General features: G+C 36.3%; 1 long non-coding RNA gene across 2 annotated transcripts in view; it reads left to right on the top strand.

Moving 5' to 3' along the window:
• LOC126955703 (uncharacterized) overlaps positions 1–27,123 on the top strand; it is a 70,269-nt gene that overhangs the window by 4,235 nt on the left and 38,911 nt on the right. The window contains exon 2 of one of the 2 annotated variants that reach the window (XR_007726048.1): positions 18,562–18,721. This is a non-coding gene — a long non-coding RNA (uncharacterized LOC126955703). Of the gene's footprint in view, positions 1–18,561; positions 18,722–23,268; positions 23,483–27,123 lie in introns of those variants that run through there. The other variant, XR_007726049.1, reaches the window with a different exon arrangement.

The following is a 27,123-nucleotide window of genomic DNA, read 5'->3' as shown; positions in this document are numbered from 1 at the left end:
AGTTTGGAAGACTCAGTACGGACACCCATTACCAGTTTTGTCAAACAGTGTCTGACCTAGCATCAACATACTGGAAGAATACACGTTACTTTCCAGAATTCTAGAAAATACAATCCAGTTAGAATAAGTAGCAGTGATTTCTTTCAGCTGCTTTGTAATCTTAAATCATTCTACTCCACATACTTCAACACGGGGATTGGACAAATACGAGAGCTGGCCACCATCACTGCATCTCATTATTTTATTCAAACTATAGATAATTTGATTCCATATCCATTTTTATTTTTAATCAGAGCTTACCTGCCTTTCTACTCCCATTAATGGCAAAAGCCACGATTACTTTTGTGCAGTCTTCATAGATATTTGTTCTTAGGGTACTTTGGTAAAATTCAGGAGCCTGGAAAGTAAACAGAGCATTTTATTGTTTGACGAAAGAGAAACCGCAGGAGTGCTGTGACAATAGTGTGTCCAAGTTGCCTTGCACTACAGGTGTACATACTGTTCTAGGACATTTAAAAATACAGAGAAAATTCCACCTAGAAATTTGCATTTTGATTTGAACTTCTCCTTGTGGGTGATCATCCAATTTACTCAAGAACTTTAAAATACTACATGGTTTTTCTTAATTATGTGTGTGACTAGACTTCTTTTCTCCCTCCCAATTCTGATATTTTATTATTTTGTGATTAAAGACACTGGATCTAGCTGCTTGCTGTGTAAGGAGCACAATGCCTGAAGAATAAGTAACACTCTCCTTGCTCCTCTTCCTATTCTATTTTTTGATGACTGGTGAATGTCATAGAACTTAGCCCCGCATATGTTAAAGACAGTTTCAGAAATTTTGTGAAACTTTTAATAAATTATTACCTTGGTGCTCAACTTTGATTTAGTGATCATTATGTTAATTAATGCTTTCCAAACTGCTGAGGTTTGGTTAAGTCTAGATTATAGCAGCTTGAATTATGACATGCTTTATCTTATATTTTAGTTATCAAAACCATACTGCATTAGCCTTCAGGAAATCTGGCCAGTTTCATGATAAATTGACTCAGCCTTGTAATGCATAATTCAGTTGCACAGCTGTGTAGTCTGGCGTGTTCTCTGAGGGATGTAGTTTTACTTGTAGGTTTACATCAAGAAAATCTACTCCAATAAGTTTGATTTATACCCCAGAAACATATAAAACTGTGCATACTGATTTAACATAAACCCAAATTATATATTTTTAATAAACACTGAATATATTTTTTCTTAAAACTCACATGCCAAGTTTTAAAGAAAGGCAGAAAATTTTGTGAAAGTTTTTTTACTTCATTCTAATAATGGATCCCTCATTTAGAAAAATCTTGTTTTTTTTTTTTTTTTTTTTTTTCCGGTCATAGTTCCAATAAAAATGTTTTTTAGTAGTAATTTAAAATAGGTGTTGAATTTTTTATTATGAAGAGGTTATTGGGCATAGTGGCTAAGAGTATGAGTTTGAAATCATAGACTGGAAGTATTCCTTTTTTGTTTTCAAAATTGTTGAATGCCATTAACAATTAATTGCTGTTAACCAATATATGCGAATGTGTGCTTTCTTTCATCCCCATCTGTGATTGAGATAAGGACAACAGGGGAATGTAGAAATCCCCCTAGCACTGATTCAATCCCCAATGAAGTCATAGTCCTGGTTACACTTAGAAAAGGTAGGATTCCATGGACCTTATTAAAATGACACCTCTTAGCCGTGAACAGCCCCAGGCATTGTATAAACTGTTAAAGTCCTGCAGTGATATTGTTTCAATGTAGAGAATATCTCATTGACAGTCATTGACTTAAAATATCTCCATCAAACTTTAGCAATGCGTAGTTTTGAAGGTTTTAGGAGGGAGGCAAGAGAGTTTTTCTGAATGTTTGAAAAAATAATCGTTTTAGGAAGAATGTTTAGGAAATGAATTTTTACTTTGGTTTTGCTTACCTTTGAGGAAGTTCAGAAATTTCAACTTAAGCAGTGGAAGAAATTCAATTTCAGGGGAGCCTTTTTTTTTTTTTTTTTAATTTCTTCTTTTAAAGGACTTAAGCAGTGGAAGAAATTCAATTTCAAGTGAGTATTTTTTTTTTAACTTCTTCTTTTAAATGATTGGTGGCATAGACATACCCTTCTTAACCAGAGGTTCATTTCAAAGACTGTGTTGAACACAGTGGGCCTAGCTGATATGCCTGTAATCCCAGCACTTTGGGAGGCCAAGGTGGGTGGATCACTTGAGGTCAGGAGTTTGTGACCAGCCTGGCCAACATGGTAAAACCACGTCTCTACTAAAAATACAAAAAAAATTAGCCAGGCATGGTGGTGTGCACGTGTAATCCCAGCTATTTTGGAGGCTGAGGCATGAGAATCCCTTGAACCTGGGAGGTGGAGGTTGCAGTGAGCCGACATCGTGCCACTGCACTCCAGTCTGGGTGACAGAGCGAGACCTTGTCTCAAAAAAAAAAAAAAAAGAAGTCCTACATTTTACTTCCATTTGACTGTTATTTTCATGGCCATTGTCATTATTCCTAATTGTCAAAAATATTAAATAGAGATGAAGATGAAATTAATACTAAATTTTTATTCTTTATTAAAATGTTTGAATGATTATTTGATGGAGATAAATTTGTATAACTTACATGTCAAGTATTCTTTTTATGATTTTATGTACATGCTTACTATTACATAATCAATTTTGTGAATAGCAACAAGGTAAGAGTGTTGTATAAATACCAAGTATCGATTATATTAAATACTTATTTTTATGTATTTAACAATATTATAAACCGATAGCTGAAATCCAAATATTGTGCGCTTAGATAGCCTTTCAGGGTCACAATATCACTAGAATAGAATCTTTGACCTATACAGTATAACTAAATTTTGACAATACTTCAAAATTTTTAGGCAGTTTACTTTATGGATTCGTGGTTGTTATATGTATCTAGTATGATTTTAAAATATAGATCATTTACTAAAGCATATTTGATAATGTAAACTCTATTTCAAGCAATTTGGTTTCTACTTTCTGTTTCCCTCAACAGTCTAAGACAGAAGAAAACTGCAGAAGATTGCTACCCATTCAAGTAGAAAAACTCAAGCTGGAAAATTAACAGCACAGCTGGAAAGGCTAATGAACTTAGCATTTAAAAATGCTTGTAGAGCTGCCAGATCTACCCCTTGATCCCAGAGGTAGCTGTTTTTGACATAATCAACCAATCATGAAACTTCAGAACCTTTTAAATATCACAGTGGTGAAATAGATTTGTTTATACCACAACCTTGACAATTTTTCTCACAATTGTCTTTCACCACCCATCATTTGCTCATGACAAAGTGCCATTTCTTATATTCTCTTTAAAAAGACAAGTGGCAAATTGACCAGCAAGGTAGCTGGCCAGGGTTAGAACTCTGTTATTGAATTCCTATGGTGGGAGTGAAAACAAAAATACTGATGGATACCCATGTTATGCCTACAATTAACAGAGTAAACATCTTAATAGGCATAGAAGACACAAACAGATGTTCTAATTGCATGTCTGTGAGAAACTGATGTTTACTAGTTCCACTCTGGCTTGGCCTTTGAGACCTCAGGAAGTTTCTCTCCCAGTGGGGATTTCAGTGATTTATTGATTTCAGTACAATGAATATTTCAGAAACTCACAGGATTTTTAAGAGGTTAAATACATCCTTACAAAGGTTAGCATTATTCACGCTTGAAGGGAATGCTTACTCTACTTTAACCAGGGTAGCTATGGCCACATTTGCCACATTCTTGCCTAAGTGGGAGAGAAGATGGATGGGGTAATGGAAGGGACTTTCTAATAGAAAATGTAGAAATAAAACATTGGCACAGAATTTTTTCTTTTCTTTTTTTTTCTTTTCACCTTGAGCTGAACAAAAAATGAGGGAGGTATAAGTAACAGCAAACTCCTAAGCATTCCTGGTTGAAACACTGAGTAGTCTTGATCCAAACAATAAAGATATTTTTTGGCTCATATCTGAAATTCAGAACCAAATAAAAATAATAATGCTTGGAAACTGGGAAGTTTTTAAAATGCTTAAGAAATGCTTAATTTATCACTCATATTCTGTACTGGTTTTCCAAGTCCATTCTCTTGTAATTATTTGTCTGTTTTTATTTTTCATTTTTTATTTTTATTTTTATTTTTTTACCAGAAAGCACCTAAAAAGTAATGGGTACTTTTTACTCTTATACTTTTTTTCTTCTTAGTCACACTCATGGATATTAATAAACTGATATGTTCTCATTGCTGTTAATAATGATACTCAATCCTTATCCAAAATGTACTTCATACCAGGTACTGTGTAAGTGCTTTAAACAAATCATCTCAGTGAAATAATATCATTACATAAGATAACCAGGTATGAAATCATTTACAGACTATTTTGTAGTAAACAGAGAGAGTATTTTATCTTAGCTACTCTTTCAAATTGGGCTCGATTATTGGTTATTTGCAATAAGATTTGGCTAACTTTTTTCTTCTTAAGATTAAAAATAAATAGTAGATAAGAATTTTGTTGTGGGCCAGGCCTCCTGCTGGTGTGTTTTATGACTCTAGGCCAGCACTGCCGAATATAGTAGCTACTGGCTAAGTGCAGCCGTTGAATGCCTGAAGCATAGTTGGTCTGAATTAAAGATTTAAATGTTTTCTCTTAGACAATATTTAAAACAGCATTTAATATTTTTGTATTGATTAGATGTGGAAATGGTAATATTTGGATATATTGGATTCAATTAAATAGATTATTAATATTGATTTTAGCTGCTTTTATTGGGGGGAAAGTAATCCCTATTCAGTGCATGGTACAGGGACAGCTGGCTAACCATATGTAGAAGAATGAAACTGGACCCCTACATTTCACTGTACAGAAAAGTTAACTGAAGATAGTTTAAAGATTTAGATGTAAGACCTCAAACTATACGAATCCTAGAAGAAAATCTAGAAAATACCATTCTGCACATTGGCCTTACGAAAGAATTTATGACTAAGTCCTCAAAAGCATTTGCAACAACAATAAAAAAAATGACAAGTGGGACCTAATTAAACTAAAGAGCTTCTGCTCAGCAAAAGAAATGATCAACAGAGTAAACAGACAACCTACAGAATGGGAGAAAATATTTGCAAATTATGCATCTGACAAAGGTCCCTATAAGGAATGTTCACAACAGAACAAGCAAAAAACAAATAACTCCATTTAAAAATGAGCAAAAGACATGAATGGACACTTCTCTAAAGAAGAATATAAAAAAAATGCTCAATCTCAATAATCATCAGAGAAATACTAATCAAAACCACAATGAGATACCATGTCACACCAGTCAGAATGGTGATTATTAAAAAGTCAAAAAACAACAGATGCTTGTGAGCCTGCAGAGAAGGGGAATGCTTACACACTGTTGATGGGAATGTAAATTAGTTCAGTCACTGTGGAAAGCAGTTTGTAGATTTCTGAAAGAACATAAACCAGAATGATCATTCAACCCAGCAATCCCATTATGGAGTTTATATGCAAAAGAAAATAAATTGTTCAACCAAAAGGGCACATGCACTCATATGTTCGTTGCAGCCCTATCATCAAAAGCAAAGACATGGGATTGAAACCACCTTTGCAAAAAACATAACAGAAAATTATTGCAATGAGAGAGATCTTACCTAACCAACCCCATCTTGCTTCTAAGCTCCAAGTTGTCCTTGGCGTAGGCCAAACTAACTTTGGGAGGAACTTAGTTTATAGTTTAGCTTTGAAACAAAGATGAAAACAGCCTTTTCTCAAAACAAACCCCTTTCCTGCCTGGGGACTAGGCTGCCTTTGCAGGACTAAAAAATTAGCCACAAGATTAGAAATTATGGTTTAGGAGTCATGCAGCTGGAGGCTGCAAAATTCTAAATCTCCTCAAATTGCCCCTGGGGATAACATCACTATTGTAAAACCTAAGATCCCTGCTTAAGATATTTTGCAGACCTTCCCTGTGCTGGATGGATCAGCTGGCACCACGCAAATGAATAAACTGGCACATCTGATCCTGTGGCCTTCATCCAGGAACTGACTCAGTACAAGACAGCTTCGACACCCTATGATTTCATCTCTGACCCAACCATCAGCATTCCTGACTCACAAGCCCCCTTCCCATCAAATTATCCTTAAAAACTCCTAACTCCAAATTCTCCAGGAAACTAATTTAAGTAATAATAATGTCCATCAATGGTGGATTGGATAAAGAAAAGAAATGTGACACACACACACATACGTGTGTATATACATATATATACATGTATGCTATGGAATGCTATACAACCATAAAAAAGAATGAAATCACGCCCTTTGAAGCAACATGCATGCCTTTGGAAGCCTTATTCTAAGTGAATTAATGCAGAAACAGAAAACCAAACACTGCACATTGTCATTTATAAGTGGAACTTAAACAATGGGTACTCATGGACATAAAAATGGCAATAGTAGACCCTGGGGACTACTGGAAGGGGTAGGGAGGGAGAGGGACAAGAGTTGAAAAGCTGTAGGGTACTATGCTCAGTACTTGGCTGATGGGATCAACTGTACCCAAACCTCACATCATGAAATATAGCTGGGTAACAAACCTGAATATTTACCCTCTGAATCTAAAAAGTTGAAATTATTACTTTTTTTACCTGCTTCTTTTTACTTTTTAAAATGTGACTACTCGAAAGTTTAAATTTTCATAACTAGAATTATTTGTTGAGCAGCATACAATTTCTCAAATCTTGGAACTAGATTGGACACTGACAGCTTGATTTCCTATTCCACACTGATTATTGCATTTTACTTGCTTTTATTTCAGCAACCATAGAAAATCCAGCTCCACAGAGGTGTGGCATCATAAAAAATATAGCATAACTTGGAACACAGTTTGGGAACCACAGATATATACTATTAAAAACTCGACAATTTTTAGTTTTGTTACATATGCCATCTCTCGGTGGAATGATGAATTCTACGCTGTTATCAGAATACATATCTTATTCACCTTTATACTCATTCATCTATTCATTCATTCATTCACTTAGCTATTCATATTCAGTATCTAAAATGTGCAAAACATTGAGTGCTGTGTGCTGCTGATACAGTAGTGAGAAACGCTGACAAAAATCCCTATCTTGTGGAGTTTGCATTCTAGTAAATAGAAACAAAAAGAGAGAGAAACCTGAAGTGAACAGGAAAACAAGGTAATTGCAAGTCATGATAGGTGCTATGGAAGTGAGACGCCATGGAGCACTGCAGGGGTGGGGTGGGGTGGCCCCTTGGATGGGGCGGCCAGAGAGGCCTCTGAAGTGACATTTGAATGGACACCAACAAAGGGAATAGTCAACCTGGAAAAGCATCTGAAAAGAGCATTCTGAAAGATTAGCAACAGCAAAGACCTTAAGAATGGAAATAACTTGGTTCCATAACTTGGGGTGTTAGCACAACAGAAAGAAGACTGCTGTAGTTGAGGAAGGGGAAGCCTGATGTGACAAGCTGTAGAGCTTGGCAGGTGCCTCTGTGCGAGACATTGTATGCTACAATCAACAGTTTCAGTTATTATTTTCCAAAAGCAAGGCTTAAGCTACCTAGTACAATGCTTTTCCTGTAACAGGCATCAAGTAAATGTTTGTGGAATTAATGTAGATAGCCAAATAATGGGTGCCAAAAATGAATACAGGATCCAGCTTTTTAAAATAAGTCTTAAGGTTTTTTTCTGATCAATTTAATTTTTTATTCTTTCAGAAATAGACTTGTTTTATTACAGGAAAAATAAATGACTAATTATTAACGTCTTCATTTGCAATTAACCACTTTTTTTTATATATATGAGTTTGTCAGGAGTAGGAAGCTGTGATGGTTAATATTGAATGTCAACTTGATTGGATTGAGGGATGCAAAGTATGTTCTTGGGTGTGTCTGTGAGGGTGTTGCCAAAGGAGATTAACATTTGAGTCAGTGGGCTGGAAGAGGGAGACCCACCCTCAATCTATATGGGCACCATCTAATCAGCTGCCAGTGTGGCTAGGATGAAAGCAGGCAGAGGAACGTGGAAGGACTGGATTGGCTTAGTCTTCCGGCCTACATCTTTCTCCCATGGTGGATGCTTCTGGCCCTCAAACATCACACTCCAAGTTCTTCAGCTTTTGGACTCAGACCTTTGACCAAGGCTGAAGGCTGCACTGTTGGCTTCCCTTTTGAGGTTTTGGGACTTGGACTGGTTTACTTGTTCCTCAGCTTGCAAATGGCCTACTGTGGGACTTCACCTTGTGATTGTATGAGTCAACAGTCCTTAATAACCCCCCTTTATATATAGGTCTATCCTATTAGTTCTGTCCCTCTAGAGAACCCTGACTAATACAGAGGTTCTGTATAGGGACCAACCAAGACTGAAATCTTTGGGGAATTACCTTAATTCAATGGTAGCTTCCAGGTGTGCTACCAGGCAGGTAATCCAGAGCTCATGAAACAGAAAGACTGACAGACCAAATAAAGCTGCTTGGATAGTGAATTTATTAAATAAATCATAAACATACAGCAATAGCAAGGGCAAACAGACTGAGTAGACTGACATACTTGGAAGATGGAGCAAGTGACACGGAAGGCAAGTCCTAAGTTATGCCATGTGTACATACTCAGGATTTTCCTGCTGACAACGCGGCTACAAGAATCAGGTGAAAGTGTGGTAGTCAGAATAATGGTCCTTGAAATGGCTTTACACCTCAGTATCTGGGAATATTGGTGATTCCCTGAGTCAGTGTCTATGCAAATATCACTTTAAAGAGATCTTCTCCGGCCACCCTATCTCAGCTATCTTACATGGCTAAAGGGATTTTGCAGATGTGATTATGTCAAAGACCTTAGCAGGGGGATTTTCCTAGATTATCCAGATGGACCTAATCTGATCACACAAGTTCTTAAAAATTGGACAATATTTCCTGGGCTCCAGTCAGAGAAGTGTGAGGATGGATGGAGAGTCAAAAGAATGTGATGCTGCTGCTGTTGAAGATGAAGGAAGATGTCCACCAGCTAAGGAATGTGGGTGGCCTCTAGATGCTGGAAAAAGCAAGGAAGTGGATTGTCCCCATCAAGCCTCCAGAAAGAAATGCAGCTTAGCTGACATCTTGATCTTTGTCCAGTGAAATTCATGCCAGACTTCTAACCTATAGAAGATAAGTCTGTGTTTTAAGCCACTGTGTTTGTGGCAATTTGTTATGGCAGCAATAGGAAAGTAATTCAGAAAGTGAAGCTGCGGGGCTGGACAGGTGAGAGGGGCCTTAAGCCAACACTTGCTCTATGAGAGATGCAAGGGCAAGACGCTGGCCATGGCCTGGCCACAGTTGTAGTTCTCTGAGCAGCTATAGCCTTTGCCTGAATTTTGCAAGCAGAGCACATCTGGAGAATGAGTTGGTGGCTGCATCCAAGACACCTGAGCTGTCGATCTGAGGCGGCATAAACTGTGTCTTGTAAATATTAAATATTTGTTTGGTCTTTCCATCATTTTTTACCTAAATTAAAACTCTCATTTGTTTCATTAAAAAAAAAACTATACTAAAAATACCATAAATTCCATCTATTCAACCTGTTTTTTTTTTTTTTTCCTCACTCTGTCACACAGGTTGGAGTGCAGTGGCATGATCTCAGCTCACTGCAACCTCCATGTCCTGGGTTCAAGCACTTCTCCTGCTTCAGCCTCCCGAATAGCTGGGACTACAGGCGCCCACCACCACGCCCGACTAATTTTTGTATTTTTAGTGGAGACGGGGTTTCACCACGTTGGCCAGGTTGGTCTCGAACTCCTGACCTCAGGTGATCTTCCCACCTCGGCCTCCCAAAGTGCTGGGATTACAGGCATGAGCCACTGCGCCTGGCCTTAACCTATTTTTAACATGCTTTACTGACTTACTCTTTGACATTATTGTTAGGGTCTGAATGTTTTATGTTCCCCTATCCCCAAAATTCATCTGTTGAAATCCTGATCCCCAAGATGATGGTGTTATGAGGTGGGGCCTTTGGGAGGTGATTAAATCATAGGCGAAGAATCCTTAAGAATGGAATTAGTGTTCTCGTATAAGAGGCCCAAGAGAGACCTTTTGCCCCTTCCACCATGTAAGAAACCAGTAAGAAGGCACTCTTTATGAACCAGAAAGTGGGCCCTCACCAGACACTGAATCCAACACGTTGATCTTGGACTTCCTAACTCCAAGATCTGTGAGACCTAATACTTTCTACTGTTTATAAGCCACTCAGTTTTTGGTATTTTGTTAGAGCACCCCAAATGGGTTAAGACATTTATGATATTTGTACATTTCTTTTTACCCCTTTACACACTGTTAGTGGGAATATGGATTGTTGTAGCCACTATAGAAAACAGTATGAAGGTGCCTTAACATTAAAAACAGAACTGTCATATGATCCGGCAATCCCACTTCTGAGTCTATATTGAAAGGAAATACAATCAATGTGTCAAAAAGATATCTACACCTGCATATTCACGGCAGCATTATTCACAATAGCCAAGATATAGAAGCAATTAAATGTCCATCCAGAGATGAATGGATACAGAAAAGGTCACACAAACACACAAAGGAATATTAATTCGACCTTAAAAAAGAAGAAAATCCTGCCATTTGTGACAACATGGATGAACCTGGAGGACATTATACTAAGTGAGGGAAGTCATGCACAGAAAAACAAATACTAAACTACTTATGTGATGAATCTAAAACGGTCAAACTAAAAGAAGCAGAGAGTGGAATAACAGTTTCCAGGGGCTGGGATGAGGCAGAAACAGGAGGTACAAAGTTATAGTAGAGATCTACAGTAATAATAATGTATTGTATACTTGAAAATATGCTAAGAAGATTGATCCTATATTAAGCATTCTTATCATACACACACAAAATTTTAATAAATAGGAAGGCAAGAATAAATTTTTGGAGGTGATGGATAGGTTTATGGCAGATTGTAGTAATGGCTTTATGGGTCTATACTTATCTCCAAACTCACTGTGTACATTAAATATGAACAGCTTTGTGTATGGTAATCATATCTCAATAAAGTCGTTAAAATAAAGAATCCCACAAAAGGCAATCCTCCAAGGGTGTAAATAAGTTGAGTGTGTTCAGTGTGCCCCTTCTGTTGAGTATGTTTAGGGATTCTTGCTTCCTTGATGAACCTCACTTTTGTCATACACCTCCCATGGAACTGAGGAGGATATTTTGAGAATTTTCCAGTACTTCGGGCTGTCTGACAGACTCTCAGTAGATATGCAAGCTTTTCCAGGTGCTGTGAACTGTACATTCTGTTTATAGTCTGAAATCGAAGTACATTATTTCAGTACCTTGGTGAACACAATTATCTGTGTGCAAGGACAAATTACAGCTGTAAACATTTGTTACACATGTAACATACAGAGAGGTTAAACCAACTTGCACACTTGAATAATCACATATTATAATTGTAAGAGACATAAAAGTAATTTAAACACTATATTTGGCTTTTGTTCAAGTTTTAAATATTAAAAAAAAAAACCACTAGACCATTATATTTTCAGTGTAATATCAGATCAAGGAGGCTGATAACGGCGTGACTGTGTCCCCACCCAAATTTCATATCAAATTGTAATTCCCACAGTTCCCACCTGGGAGAAACCCAGTGGGACGTGATGAATTATGGGGGTAGGTCTTTCCTGCACTGTTCTCATGATAGTGAATGAATCTCACAAGATCAGATGGTTTTAAAAAATGAGAGTTTCCCTGCACAAGCTCTCTCTTTGCCAGCTGCCATCCACATAAGATGTGACGTGCTCTTCCTTGCCTTCCACCATGATTGTGAGGCCTCCCCAGCCATGTGAAACTGTATGTCCATTAAATCTAATTTTCTTCCCAGTCTCCTATATGTCTTTATCAGCACTATGAAAATGGACTAATACAGAGGCTGTTGTCTACTTAACTCGTTCAGACAAATGTGGTTTTTGATAAAATTTTGAACTAAAAATTAGAGATTGGTCTACTTTGATTATTTTTCAAAGGCTCCACTAATACATGATTGGGTGGTTGGAGATGGTCTGAGAGATGGATTTTTCCTAACATAGAAAATCAGTTAATATTCTCTTGAATCATATCTATATATGTGAAGCCAGGTTTCTCATTTAAAGGACCTTTGGTTAGTGTGAGGTGCGGCCCATTTCTGAAAGGTTAGGAGTCAGCTTTTGTTAGCTGAACTTAGTTCATTGATTCCATACTTTCATTTAGAAGTTCCTTTTCTTTTCAATTTGTATTTTAGGAATAAGAAGACCAGCCTGGAAACAGAGAGAGACCCTGTATCTAAGAAAAAAAAAAAAAAAAAAAAAAAAACTATTAGCCAGGCATGGTGATGCATGCCTGCAGTCTCAGCTACTCTGGAGGCTGAGGAGGGAGGATTGCTTAAGCCCAGGAATTCAAGGCTGCAGTAAACCGTGATCTCACCACTGCATTTAAGCCTGGGCAACAGAGTAAGACCTTGCCTTTTAAAAAAGGGATGTGAAAACATTATTAATATTTACTTACCTTAGCAAGGTTTTCTATCCTAATGCAGAAATCAATATTATGTTAACCTCTCTTCAATTACAAAAGAACTATTAAATAAGCCAAAATTTTCTGAAAGTCAATCTCCATTTAGTAGTTTTCTTAAAGAATTGATTAATGGCCAATATAATAAAATATTTTTCTTTGGGCTGGAAAAATTCTGTTAAACCATTCAATTTCATGCCAATAAAGCAGTGTTTAGACAAATGTTATAATTGAACTGGATAAGTATTAATTCGATTCAGATTTGCTAGGACCAGCCAAGCAACCAGTATTTGCTAGTCTGTTGCAATAAAACCTTAGCATTAAGTTTTCTGTTCATGTTGTCACCAGGTTATATCCTCGGAGATCTGTCCTTGGACAATTAAATAAAAGCCATTTAGCAATTAGTCCATGAAGGTGTTAAAATTGTCTTATAGTTCACTAGTTATACTTTGATGTTGCCAACTTCTATTAAATAGATCAAGGTTGAGGCAGTAGGGAAGGAAGAATGTTTTAATGGAGACTTTATTGCAACTGAGAATTACAAAAGATGAAGAAAAGTTTAAGCTTATTTAATAATGGTAATAACATAAAGTCTGATATTTAAATGTCTTTTAAGCACTTTTCATTAAGAGATGATGTGGGAAATAGGAAGGAATACGTTGACCCATGGAAAATTAACGATGCAGCATGCACGCAGACACATCCCCACTTCTGATAAACAACACTCATCATCAAATACAGTGCACATATGTAGAGACATCATTATTAAGTTAGAGATTAGACACAGCTTTTTTTTGGAGTATGAGAACCTTAATAATAGGCCTCACATTTATAATTCTGAAATCTAGAATTTACAGATAGCTCTTTCATTTAAAAAATAGAAAGCTTAACCTTATTTAGGGTATCTGTAGCTCAAGCTGATTTCTGTAGAATTCAACATACGGGGCTGCAGATATGGCTCTTACCTTGGGAATAGTGAGGACGATTGCCAGCAGTCCCCATGGCTTTTCCCTCTCACCTTACTTTGAGAGGATTGGGGGAGGTAGGAATCAGGGGAGGCTCTGGAGCCCTAGCTGGAGAGTGGAAAGACAGAGAAATCAAGTCATAGAACTTCTAAACCCTACTGTCTCTTGCACTTGTCCTATGCTTCTTGTCCAAGTTGTATGGACTGATTCAATAGCACCTGAAATCAACTTGCATATGAGAATGAGCAGATTTGGGAGGAGCATAAACTGGGCTTAGCAATAGTTAGTAGTGCTTACTATTGGGAAGTCATTAAGAATAGTGCCTTAGCTGTTCAGAGAATTGGCAGCTTACCTTGTTCCTGAAATTGTCTTTGAATTCCTATTTTCAGAAAGAGGAGAAAACAAATAGTGAATGTATGCCTGCACTGTGACAGGACTACTTTTTTTTTTTTTTTTAAGAAATATCAGATACATAACCTTTCAGTGGAGGACAAACCTTGTTCAAAAAGAAACAAACTCAGAAAGGAAGAGGGAAGGGTCATATGTATAGAATATGGAAGTGGATTTAATCACATTTATATAAAAAATTGTCCAAATGGCTAGTCAGATAAATACGTCTCATATTTGACCATTCTGGTGTCATGAAAAGATGCTCTTTTACCACCTTGATAATCACACGTATGACACATAAAAAAAAAAAAAAAACAAAGTCAACCAAAAATAAATTCCTAGTTTTCAAGTCTGATGGTGAACAGAAACAGCCAGTCTTTGTTAAGGTTTCTGATTTAATTACATACTTCTATACATCATAGAAAATATTTTGGTTATCATTGTTCTTTAAGGAATTAAAAAGCATTAACAGATGTCTAAAAAGTTGCTACTTTAAAGAACTGTATAAGAACATTTGGGAAAAAGGTTTAGAAACCCAGGCAACTTTACAAATAGGTAACTAATAATAATTATCCTAGAATCATGGAAATAAAAGAAACTATAAGGTCCATCCTTTTGTTTTAGTCCCACCTTTGTCTTCCCAGAACATTTTGTATTCTGTCCTATCAGGTAGTGTTCTTTCCACGGTACTACATTGTGATTAAAAAATGTAGCAAAATATGTACAAAAGCATTTTATATAGATAAATAGGAAGCAATTCACTCTTTAAAGAAAACTTGTAAAACTAGTTGCTAATGCCAAAAGGAGTAGAAAAGCTGCGGTTTGTGTTAACTCTGTTTGCAAGTTGAGACAGGGCTGGAGTGAGCGTGGAGCATGTTCTTCAACTGCAATCGCGTGTCTTAGGTAACAGGATAATTCTCTTTCCTTAGTGACTGCCTCCATAACATTCACAAGAGCAGCCAGTACATACTGGGGTGAAGGTGGGGGTGAAACAGGGGGATCCTTAAGGTGACTTCCTTCCAACCCATCTCAGTTGAGCATATTTGTTGTAAAAATCAGAGAAACTCTTCAAAGTTTTGCAATATAATTCTTTGCCATTTCTGAACATAGTGGAGGTGGTTTAGGAAATCTTAATGTCTCCGAAGCTTTCAAATAGAGAAAACAGAGCTCATATATGTCCTCCACAGTGTGGAAACAGGCAGTTTGTTGAACAGTCTTTTATGAGACTTGTCTTATTCTGTAATATGACATTAGTCATTCTTAACCAATTGTCTTGATGTCTCCATTAGGTTCTGAATGACTGGACCCTTCTAGGCACTGTTGTGTATCCAAAGTCTTAATCAGTAGAGTAAGTAGTTTCTAAATTAGCAGGCCTTAGAAAACATTAATGTACCAAGCCTTACCTCAGTTTAGGTTTATAAGATATTTTACATTATAAAGCTTATTAGCATTACTAATACTTATCTATTTATAACAAAATACTCAATATTATATAAACTTATCTATTATAGATAATAAACTTATCTATTATAACAAAATACTCAATATTACTCAGTCTCACTGTGCAGATCATATCCATAAGGATGGACATCTGATACCCAATTCATTATTGTAAACATTTGATAAACATTTTATTTGACCCCATATTAAGCCCAGGGATGTAAAGAAAACTAAAGCAATAAAGAAGGCAGACGTCTATAGGAAAACAAAAGAACCAAAGTAAAATAAAGCCCAATTGACTTTAAATATAGGGGTAAGGGGGTTCCAGTCATATCATTAGACCTTGAAGTCAATATTGTATTTTTAACACAATACTTTCTGAGGCTATCAGGAAAACTGTCATGTTTAAATGAACATTCTGTTTAAGAAGGCGTGGAACACAGGTATATCCTTATGGAAACATTCATCAAGCTGTATACATAAGATCTGTGTACTTTTGGCATGTAAATTATAACAATTAAAAGAAAGAACATATGAAAGTATAGATTATACCCAGCGTCTATACTAAAGAAAGAGAGGCTCCTTTGGCCAGTCTCTTAGCTATTTCACCCACTTATTTGGAATATTTGTTCTGTACAGCTCAGGATTTTTGTGTTCTAATGTGTAGTATGCATTAGTATAATATTAAATTCTTTATCTCATCATTACTTTTGGTGAAAAGTTTTACTTCTTATACAGGATTTTTAAGTACCTGCTCATTTGTCTAATGCTTAAAATATACACACAATATAATTTTCATATTACATTAGTATCACATTCTTCAGTCTCATGTGAGAGACTAAATGCTAGAATTATGAAAAGAACTTCATTTTGTTTCATGATTTGGGGATTTTCTAGAACACTGGGTTAGGCCAGATACACTTTCCACAGTGACCATAGATCTAGAAAAAATATTCTTGTGCCTTGAAGCCCTGGCAGCACCCCAGAACCCCAGACTATGGGGTTACAGGTCTTTATTCTGAACATTATGAAACTTCCTCCTAAACAATAGATAAATTGATTTTGTGGTCAGAAAGCCCGTGCTTAGATATAAGACAGGCTACAAATGTGAATTTATGCAGTTTGGAGAAGGCATAGAGATAATGTCAACTTTAATTCCTGTTTTTCTCCAAACACAGAGAATAGGCCAAAGGTCATGTGTGGAAATTAAAAAAAAAAAAAGGAAAACAGATGTTAGGAAGCCCCCTATAGGAATGGAAACACAAGCAGCACTGAACATTATTTAAAAGCAAAACAAAACAAACATCTACTTAAAAAAAAATCTAGAAAGTGATTATCTTATGAAGGTTCTATTTTCATAATGATTTGTTTAATATAGTTTGACTTTTTACTATTTTTCTGAAGTTTAATTTTATATAATCTTTATGTATATAAAAGTTTAATTTTATATAATCTCTTCCTTATATCTAGAGACAGAATTTGGGAGCAAAACAAGATTTTAGAATCTTCCCATTATAAATTCCTAAAAAGATGATGTCTGGAGAATAGCCTCTTCTCAAGAACCAAAATACAGTCACTTTATTCCTCAAATAATCTAACTTAAAAAATGTTTGTCTTTCAATTAACAGTGGTGTTATCTTTCAAAATGCTTATTATTCTTAAATTTTCATTCCATTAAGACACATTAATAAGTTTCCTTGATATTAGTAAGAGCCATGCAGATTTATTGTGGTGAAAATAGACAGGTATAATTTCATGTTAGATTATAAATTACACCCTAATGACTCTCAAATGGATTGTCAATTCTTTTTGTACTTAAAGAAGATCTATGTGTTTGACATGCTTTGACGTTTTATGTATGATCTTCAGCCAAATAAAAGAAGATATTGCAAGATCAATGAGAATACAGAAATATATGGATGATGATCTGAAACTTTATAAACACACACAGAATGGACATCTAGACTCTATCTTGAAACTTTTCTCTGTGTTGTGTTTTAAAAATCCAGATAAGATTCATAAAAATGAAAGAAATGTAATATGATTAAGAAGCAATTTCTAAAATTTTAAATTAAACTCAAATTAAGAGGAATTATTAAAAATACACATTCCTATTGCTGTTGTAATCTTGTGTAGGAATGCAGAATAAGCTTACTCAATGTTTTCTTAAATTAAATAGTTATTAACCTTTCAGATATCACCATGTGTTGGAATTCAAGAGTTATGAATGGCCCTCACTATACCAGTGCTTTCTGACTGAACTTCTCTCTGTGCTAAATGCAAGAGACCCAATAGTTAGGCAGGTATAACTTCACCCCTATTCAGCCTGAAGAAGTTACAGAAGACTGATCATTGTCCCTTTGCAACCCCTAGGATTAAGGGTTCTCTTATAAAAGGGAGGGGGGAAATGTCAGAGGAATTAGAACCAGAGCAACTCCATTTTGAATAGGGGCTGAGTAAAATAAGGCTGAGACCTGCTGGGTTGCATTTCCAGGAGGCTAAGGCATCCTAAGTCACAGGATGAAATAGAGGGTCAGCACAAGATACAGGTCATAAAGACCTTGCTGATAAAACAAGTTGCAGTAAAGAGGCCAGCTAAAACCTACCCAAACCAAGATGGCAATGAGAGTGTCCTCTGGTCGCCCTTACTGCTACACTCCCACCGGCACCATGACAGTTTGCGAATGCCATGGCAACGTCAGGAAGTTACCTATATGGTCCAAAAATGGGAGGCACAAATAATCCACCGCTGTTTAGCATATAATCAAGAAATAAGCATAGAAAAGGGCAACCAGCAGACCTTGGGGCTGCTCTGCCTATGGAGTAGCCATTCTTTTATTCCTTTACTTTCCTAATAAACTTGCTTTGGCTTTAAAAAATAAAAATGAAAAATACATATTTCTCAACGTATCTTTCTATTCAAAACTTCCCACTGATGGCTTTCTTGTGTGTCTGTGTATTTGTTTGGTTTAGTATTAACCAATTGACTTAAATGATGACAAAGGAGAGTTGGCATGCATTTGCAGTAGGTGTATAATTAAGAGGATGTAATTAAGGATTATTGCTGGATGTATTTACATTAGGGATGTAATTAGGAAGAAAGAAGAGTCAGTGCAATAGCCAAGGCATGGATGCCAAAATGTGCTTGGAAACTCAGAAACTGAAATGTATTTCTTTGTAGGAGGAACTTCCGTGGTCATCCCAGTCATGTGATGTAAGGGCAATGACAGCAATGGTATAAGGAAGAGTCCGGAAGCCACCATGCCCAGAACCATCAGCCTCAAGCAAATCATCTTCCCTTGTCCTCTTGCTCTCATCTTACCCTTCAGACAAAATCCATGGTATACTATTTTTATGTGCGTTCTTATTTTCTCATGAGTAGAAGCATTAACGTGATGAGTTTAACTACAGTTCATTTTATTTATGAGTCTCTGGTTAAATGTTAATAGCCTGAAGTCAAGTATCAAACAAGAATTTAGGGCTAAAGATCTTGCAAGTTGTACTTACTGCCTATCCAACAATGTTAGGATCCCGCCAATCCTGTTTCTTTGTATGTTTTAATGTTATCAAGAGTGAACACTTACTATGCTTTTTAAATGTCAATAACTGTTCTAAGCATCCTGGATATGCTAACTCATTTAATCCTCATGATGTGCACATGAGACAGCTACTATTATTATCATCTCTATTTTAAGGTCGAGGAAACTAAGTCAATAGAGAGGTTAAGTAATTCACCCAAAGTCACACAGCTGGTGAGAGGCAAAGCTAGCTATGACTACAGAATATGTGCTGTTAACCACCATACCACCATCTGTGCCTTTTTACAGTTGCTAGATAAATCTAGATTTATCTAGAGGAGTAAAAATTATTGGATTGGACGTATGCTGTATTGTTCATATTGCATAGACAGTGATGGGGAGTTTTCTCCAATTGTGTAAGTCTGTTTTATGTTTTGAATATACAGCTTGCACCGCTACAATACCAATTGACATGCTCTCTAATATCACCATGCAGATTCATTCTCATCCTGTCTATAGTGTGAATAACTCATAGCCTCAAGATTAGCGCAATAAAAAAGATTCTTAATAAAACAACATGAGATTCTATTCAAAGACTCGAAGGAAACTGATCTCATGTCCATTAAACTGCTAGTTGGATCTGTTTGAAAAACTTCCAAAGGGTTAGTATATGTGTTTCAGTGCCGTGTAATGAAAATTCAGGACTGGTGGGGGATTTAGTAAAAGTGAAAAGAAAGGAGAAGTTAAAATCTGAAGCAAAGCAGACTTTTCAGAAATAATTTATCGTTCCTCAGTTATACAGAGCCTTCATATGTAGAGAAAGGTTAACCTTAGATAGAGCTTGCCCTGCATATCAGTAATCTTTATTATTGAGACACAACAACTTTATTTCATAATCATTTTCTTCCGGCCAACCAGCTGTGATTACTCAAGGAAGATTAACTAAAACCTGATGGATTTCAGCCCCTATTCAGCAATGCTAGCCAAATACTATAATTACACAGGATGCAGGCTGAGATAATGTCGACCTTGTACTTAGAGATAGTCCTAGATAAGTGGAACGGTCAGATTTGCAGGTCAGGTTTTTCAATCACTGGGGCTGTATCTGTAAAGGGAAAGAGACAGGAAAAGAAGAAGAAAAGCAAGCAAAAATCCTCTCATCATTTTAGCCATCCTGAAATAAGGCATTTAATAAAGACAAAGACTTCAACAGACAGGAGTGGGTTCACCAGTGCAGATCTTAGAAGCTGTGTGGAAGATGTATAGTTCCTAAAGTAAAATGTCATCTCTGCCCCTCCTGAGTCCATGTGTTATGTGGATGGGATGTGTGTGAGCCTTTCCATTTGGCAGTTTGCACTTCACGCTGCTGATGTTATGAAATTTACATTAAGTTGGAAAAACAGTCTTTGTCATACTTTGTCCTTTTGGAGGAAATGGATTTCCTTAACAAGAGCACCACTTTATTTCCCCTATGAATTCAGATACAGAAAACGTTCCTGAATGGCATTCTACCAAATAGAAAGGCTGCTAAGGAAGGGCTTATTATTCTAAAAATTTTAATGACCCAGAAGCAAAATATTTTTGGTCCTTATATTGTAGACATAAATGCTTAAATTCAGATTTCAAGTGCCAAGACCTCTGAGATATTACTGTTGGAACTTAACCAAAGATGAGGGATGCAGGAGGTATTTGTTAGTGGTTAATGAATAATTCCTTAAATCATTTGGTTATTAACTAGTTCAAAATGCCTCACCTCTAGAGCTTTGTAATTTTATTAAACTACGCAAAAGTTTCCCTGCTTTAATAAACTTTATGTGAAATGTGAAAATATTTTACATATATCAAACGTGCTTTCCTTTTAATGATTTCTGAGATGCTGCATATTCAGACATTTGTGCCTTTGCCCGTGAGCCTTCTTTTTTAAGGGATAGCTTCGTTCCCACTCATTTTCTCCTAGTGAACTCCTATTCATTTTTCAAAGCCTACATCAGGACAGTATGTTTTTGTTATTTTTATTATAATGTTTCTTTTTCTTTATTCTAGTAATTAATTGCCCCTTCCCCTTTGGGTTCATGGTATAATAGTCCTTCCTCCATTATACTGTGTATTAATAATAATAATAATTATTATTACTGTAATAATATTGCTATTATTATTATTATTAGTTAATTGGCCATTTCTCCAGCTAGAGATCTTTAAGGACACTGATGGTGGCTTATTTTTCTTCGATCACTAGCATAAAAGAACTAGGAACATGATAGGCATTTAATAAATATTTTTTTGAAGGCATGAGTACATAAGTAAATAGTGAAGTTATTCTAAAGAAACAGGTTAGTTTTCAGTACAGCTGCTAAATTTTGAATCTTTCAAAATATCAGAGAAGATTGTGTTTTTAATATGTAAGGCCAATTGTAGAGTAGGAAGCTACTGAAAATAACACTGGTCTTAAGAGTATGTTAGAACACTTCCTTATTCTTCATGCATCCATAGAGAAAAGGAAAAGTCTTCTTAACTCTCCAGAAGAATTAATAAGAGGAGCATTTCTAATTTCTTTCCACCCACTCACTCACTCTCCTTCCACTGACCATTGAAAATGGGGGAAGAGAAAAAAGTATGATTGGCTAAAGTTTTTCTGGATCCTCCCCAAATTTCTTTGGCTCTGCTCTTTACCTTCTGGCAGTCTCAACAGAGGAAACCAGCATCTTTAGATGAATGGGTGCTGTGGATTGATTGTGTCCTCTCAAATTACTGTGTTGTGAACTTAATTGCCAATGCAATAGGGTAGGGCCTGATGGGAGGTTTATAGGTGGAAGGGACTAATGCTGCTATAAAAAGGTCTTGAGGGAGTGAGTTCTATCTCTTCAGCTTTTCTGCCATGTGAAGACATAGAGTTTGTCTCTCTCTTGCTCTTCCATCTTCTGCTGTGTTAGGATGCAGCAAGGAAACCCTGATCAGATACTGGAATCTAGATCTTGGACTTTGCAGCCTCTAGAACTGTGAAAATACAGTTCTAGGGGCCTGGTGTGGTGGCTCACAACTGTAACACCAGCACTTTGGGAGGCTGAGGTGGGCGGATGATGAGGTCAGGAGTTTGAGACCATCCTGGCCAACATGGTGAAACCCCTGTCTCTATTAAAAATACAAAAAAATAACTGGGTGTCATGGTGGGCGCCTATAATCCCAGCTACTCGGGAGGCTGAAGCAGGAGAATTGCTTGAACCCAGGAAGCAGAGGTTGCAGTGAGCCAAGAAGAGGCTGTTGCACTCCAGCCTGGGTGACAGAGAGAGACTCTGTTTAAAAAAAAAAAAAAAAAAAAAAAAAAAAAAAAAAAAAAAAAAAAAAAAAAGAAAAGAAAAGACAGTTTTGTTCTTTATAAATTACCCAGTGCATAGTATTCTGCTTTAGTAGCACAAAAGGAACTAAGGCAATCAGTATTTTCAATGTAGGGTATATTATTAGGCCTGCAGAAGAGTGTGGCTTTATCAGTAACCCAAAGCTGTTCATTTTTATTGATAACAAACGTAATATTTGACCTTAATTTATCTGACTCCTATATTCATCTTTACTAAGTGTCCAGTCTCAGGTAGGGGAAAGGAGGTATTAATTATTGTACTCTGCTACCACCAAATAAATCCAAAATAATGTCTCTAGTTGTCCATTCCCAGAATATTGTGGAATTATAAAATTTTAGTTTGAATACAAATTTATTTAGTATTTAGTTTATTTAGTATTTAGTTTGAATACAAACTAATTTGTTTAATAAACTAATTTAGTTTATTTAGTATTTAGTTTGAATACAAACTATTTAGTATTTAGTTTGAATACAAACTAAAACTCTTACTATGAATACACTGTAATTAATTCAAATTTAATATTTTAAATTACAGAATTGAGGCAGAGATACCAAATAATCTTATTTACTAAAAATATTATTTCAGAATCCCTTAATTGTCTGCCTTTTCAGAGAATGACATCAGGCACGCAGGGCTTGTAGAGGTCTAAACTGTCATCCAATACAAGAGTTGAATAGAGACCACATTCGAGTTGAAGACATTAAGCCATCTTCTTTCAGCCTGAATCTAGTGATCAGAAGCTCACTAACTCTTGATGCTTCCTGCTTGCTAGTTAGATAACTCCAAAGATTAGAGAGTACGTTATTTTAGTGAGTAATTTTTTTCTTTGTAAATTCTTCTAATTTTACTCTCTGGTGGAACATAAGCAATCTATTTTATATTTTTTCCACTATAAATCTTTATATTGTAATGTTATTTCTTTGAAATCAGGGATCATATATCTTTCATATGCATATCCTCCTTCTCTGCTTAATATTAATATAAAAAACATCTTTCGAGCACTAGGCACTGTGCCTGGTGTTTGTCATAAAAATGAATAAGATATGATTCCTTTCCTCAGGAAGGATATACAAAAAAAAGGCTATACAAAGTATATATAAAGAAATGCAGACAAGCCGTGGTATAAATTGCTGTAATGAAAGCATGTACAAAATGCTAAAGGAAGCTGAGAAAGAGAGCATCTAATATGCCTTAGGAAAAGAGGTTGACCTAGCCGTGAAGAAATTTTTGGGTGAGTCTTAAAAGATAAATTTTCCTGGCAGAAAAAGAGGGGAAGAATTTTGGAGTCAGTGAGATCAGCATGTCCAAAGGCACAGAGGAAAGACAGTTTGCAGCATACATAGTAAACATCAGTGTTCAAGGTTGCTGAAGTGAGTGAGTGTGTGGAGGGTGGCAGAAGAGCCCAGAAATGAAGGCGCTCAGAGCATGAATGGCTTCCTATAACCTACTAAGGATGTGGATATTGACTTAAGGAAAGAAAAGCCACATTAAGATGTAGAATAGGAAAGTGGCTATGTTACATATATTAGAAACATCACATAAGCAGTAGTACAATGGAAATGTGATGAAATTAAAAGCAGGAAGATCATTTAGAAAGTTCTTGTTTGCTTGTTTGTTTCTCTTTGGATTTTTGCAGTCGTACAGATGACTGCTGAATAAGGGACAGTGGGAATGCAGATTACAAATAAAAGATGGACATGAAGGGTTTTTAGCATGTAGAGTATATAGGATTTGTGGTTAGATAAAGGTGGGATGAGGGACAGAAGAGATTTAGGAAATAAAAGAAGTTTGTCCAGGTTTGGTTTCTTCGGAGGTGTTCAGGTAAAAGAAAGTTCAGAATAATACAAGCAGTAAAGGCATGAATCTTGGAAGAGAGTTCCAAGACTGATAATATTATAGAATTGGGAAGCTCTAACATATGAGTAGTACTTGAACCATAGAAATGTGCAATGCAAGAAAATGCCATGATCAAGACCCTGGGGAACATTGGCACTTCAGAGCCTATTACAAGAGAAGGCCAGCAAAGTAGACTTAGAAGAATTGCTCAGAGAGGTAAGAGGAAAACCAAGAGAAATTAGGGTTATGGAGGCCAAGAATGAAGAGATTTTTCTGGAAGTAGAGAGAAGTCATCATTGTGAGAGAACATCATTTCATGCCTGTGAAATTCTTTGTGGAAAGATATAGGTAAAATTTAAAGAAAAAAAAGACACCATCTAAAATGTTTAAAATACCAGTCTCATAGATTGATGCAACTTTAAAAGCAATTAATGAAAAGAATAAAAAGATAAAAAGGTCATGTTAAACAAGGACTGATACATTAATGGTGGATTTCTTGATGAAGTCATTATCGATCACCCTTACACAAGAGTGATTTGCGTGAGTTGAAATGGTGAAATAAAAAGCAGAGATGCTGTATTACAGACAGTGGCTGAGCTAGAAGATATTATATCAATGAATCTATAAAGACTATAAAAAGAATTGAGCTTCTTAGGGTCCTTTACTTGTCTATTTTATTTATTATTTTGCTTTTTCTCCTTTTGAAAAAAATTACGCCAAGCAGACTAATACCATACTACATATTAAGATAGGAATATTTGAATTAAACACCCACAGTAGATTTATGGATATGTTTTCAAAATCTCTTTTCACTGATTCTGGGGAACCAAGTAAAATTTGCCAGTCTCAGTCATAATAGAGTCAATGTGACCAACCTTGTTCACTGCCTATGGGAGGATGTATGAACACCATTATCATTTCCAATCTTTCCCCATGGTTTGCCTGAGCAGCCATCACTCATACCTTAAAGGCTTCCAAGATTTGCTACATATTTATATACCTTTCTTGAATATAAAATCCATAATATAAAGTGTGTTATTGAACTGAAAGTTCCCAAATGCCTGTGAAATTTCTTGTGGAAAGTATAGGTAAAACTTAAAGAAGGAAATAAAAAAGACACTCTCTAAAAAGTTTAAAATACCAGTCTAACAGATTGATGCAACTTTAAAAAAATTAATGAAAAGAATAAAAAGATTAAGTGAAAAATGTCTATTCTGTATAGACATTTATAGAATACTTTATAGAATTATTAGGAAGTCCCTATTAATGGCTTAATAATAGTAACAGAAATTTCTGGAAATTAATTGTGTTGGGAGAAAATAGATTTTTTTTTTCAAATCCCTAAGTAATGCCCAATTTAATGCTCAATTTTTTATTTTGGGCTTTGTCAGTTGGAAAAGAAAGAAGTTAAATTTCCTGGAAATTATGTTTGATAATAACACAGTAATTTAATTATCTTGTCATTGTGCAGACTGATATTCAAGAAAATGATGTGTCATGTTAGATGTTTTGCTGACTTACTCTACAACTCAATTACAGCAGTATTTAAGGGCAAAGAGAAAATGGCTAGAAGTTACATTAATTTCATTGCAACTTTGACTTGTAGTTATTTTCCGTCTGATTTGGTAGGAGTTGGCTGAAGCTATTTCATGGAAATGATCCTTATTTTTCTTTTTTAACCCTATGACCTCTTCTTGAAAATAAATCCCTTCATTGACAGGCTCATTCAGAGTTGGTCTCAAATATTTTCCCCATCTCCCAGGTCTTCAATTGGAAACCTGCCTGAATGGCCCTAGGGAATAACAAGCTTCTAACTGCATTACATGATCACTTTTTTTGAAATATATTTTGGTATCCATAGTTTTGATCTTCTATTAAGCAGTTGATTTTGCCATTAAGTTACGTGTCTGTTATGAGTAGATGCTATTTCACTTGGTAGAAAATCCCCAAAGCAGGGCTTCAACAGGACAGACATTCATTTCTCTGTTATAGAAATGAAATCTGAGGGTACTTATTTCAGGTGCGGATGGCACTGTGTGGTGTCAGAGACCGAGGCTCCTTTGGTCTGGCTGCTCCCCCACCCTCAGCACATAATTTCTATCCCACGTTTCAAGAAAGCTCTTCTTGCTGTTGCCCCTTTGTCAGCATTCCAGCCAGCAAAGGGTAGGAAGGGTGGAGAAAAGGCAGGCCTCTCTCACTAAGGATGTTTCTAGAAAATGGCACACGATGTTTACATTTACATTCTATCAGCTAAAACTTAAGCACAGGCCCACACTGGCAGAAATGGAGTCCGGGAAGTGTAGTCTTGACTCCAGGTGGCCACCTACCCAGCTAAACCTGAGAGTTCTATAACTAAGGAAAGAGGGGAGACTGGATCCTGGAGAAAAAAAAGTTATCTCTGCCACAGTTTTCTTCTCCCTGCTCAGCCTGTCACGTCATCCCTGCCATTAAATCTCAGTTTGTGGTCTTCCTATTCAACTAGAGCTTTTTTGGATATTAGCCACTCTTTTTCTTTGGCTTTTGGAAAAATGATTTCTTTGCTCTTCTCTTTATATACTGTACTTGTATTTGTGTTCATCATGTTTTTTCTCATCTATTAAATAGTATTCCTTAAGGAAAAAAGTCTTATGTATTCCAAGCCTAGTTGCACAGTTACGCACCCTGAGGAAATTCGGTAATACCATGAGTAAAAGTCAGAGGTACATTATTTAGAGATATAAATAAATATTAGTACTGTTCTTGCCAGAACAAGTTTTCTTTAGAAATATCATAAAATTGGGCTGAGTGTGGTGGCTCACGCCTGTAATCCCAGCACTTTGGGAGGCCGAGGCAGGTGGATCACCTGAGGTCAGGAGTTCGAGACAAGCCTGATCAATATGGTGAAGCCCCGTCTCTACTAAAAACACAAAAAATTAGCCAGGTGTAATGGTGGGCACCTGTAATCCCAGCTAGTTGGTAGGCTGAGGCAGGAGGATTGCTTAACCTGGGAGGTGGAGTTTGCAGTGAGCCGAGATCATGCCTGAGTGACAGAAGGAG

This window comes from Macaca thibetana, chromosome 5, assembly GCF_024542745.1.
Source record: "Macaca thibetana thibetana isolate TM-01 chromosome 5, ASM2454274v1, whole genome shotgun sequence".
Classification (NCBI taxonomy): Eukaryota; Metazoa; Chordata; class Mammalia; order Primates; family Cercopithecidae; genus Macaca; species Macaca thibetana.
Note: the sequence above shows the minus strand (reverse complement) of the source record. Positions and strands in the feature narration are given on the sequence as shown.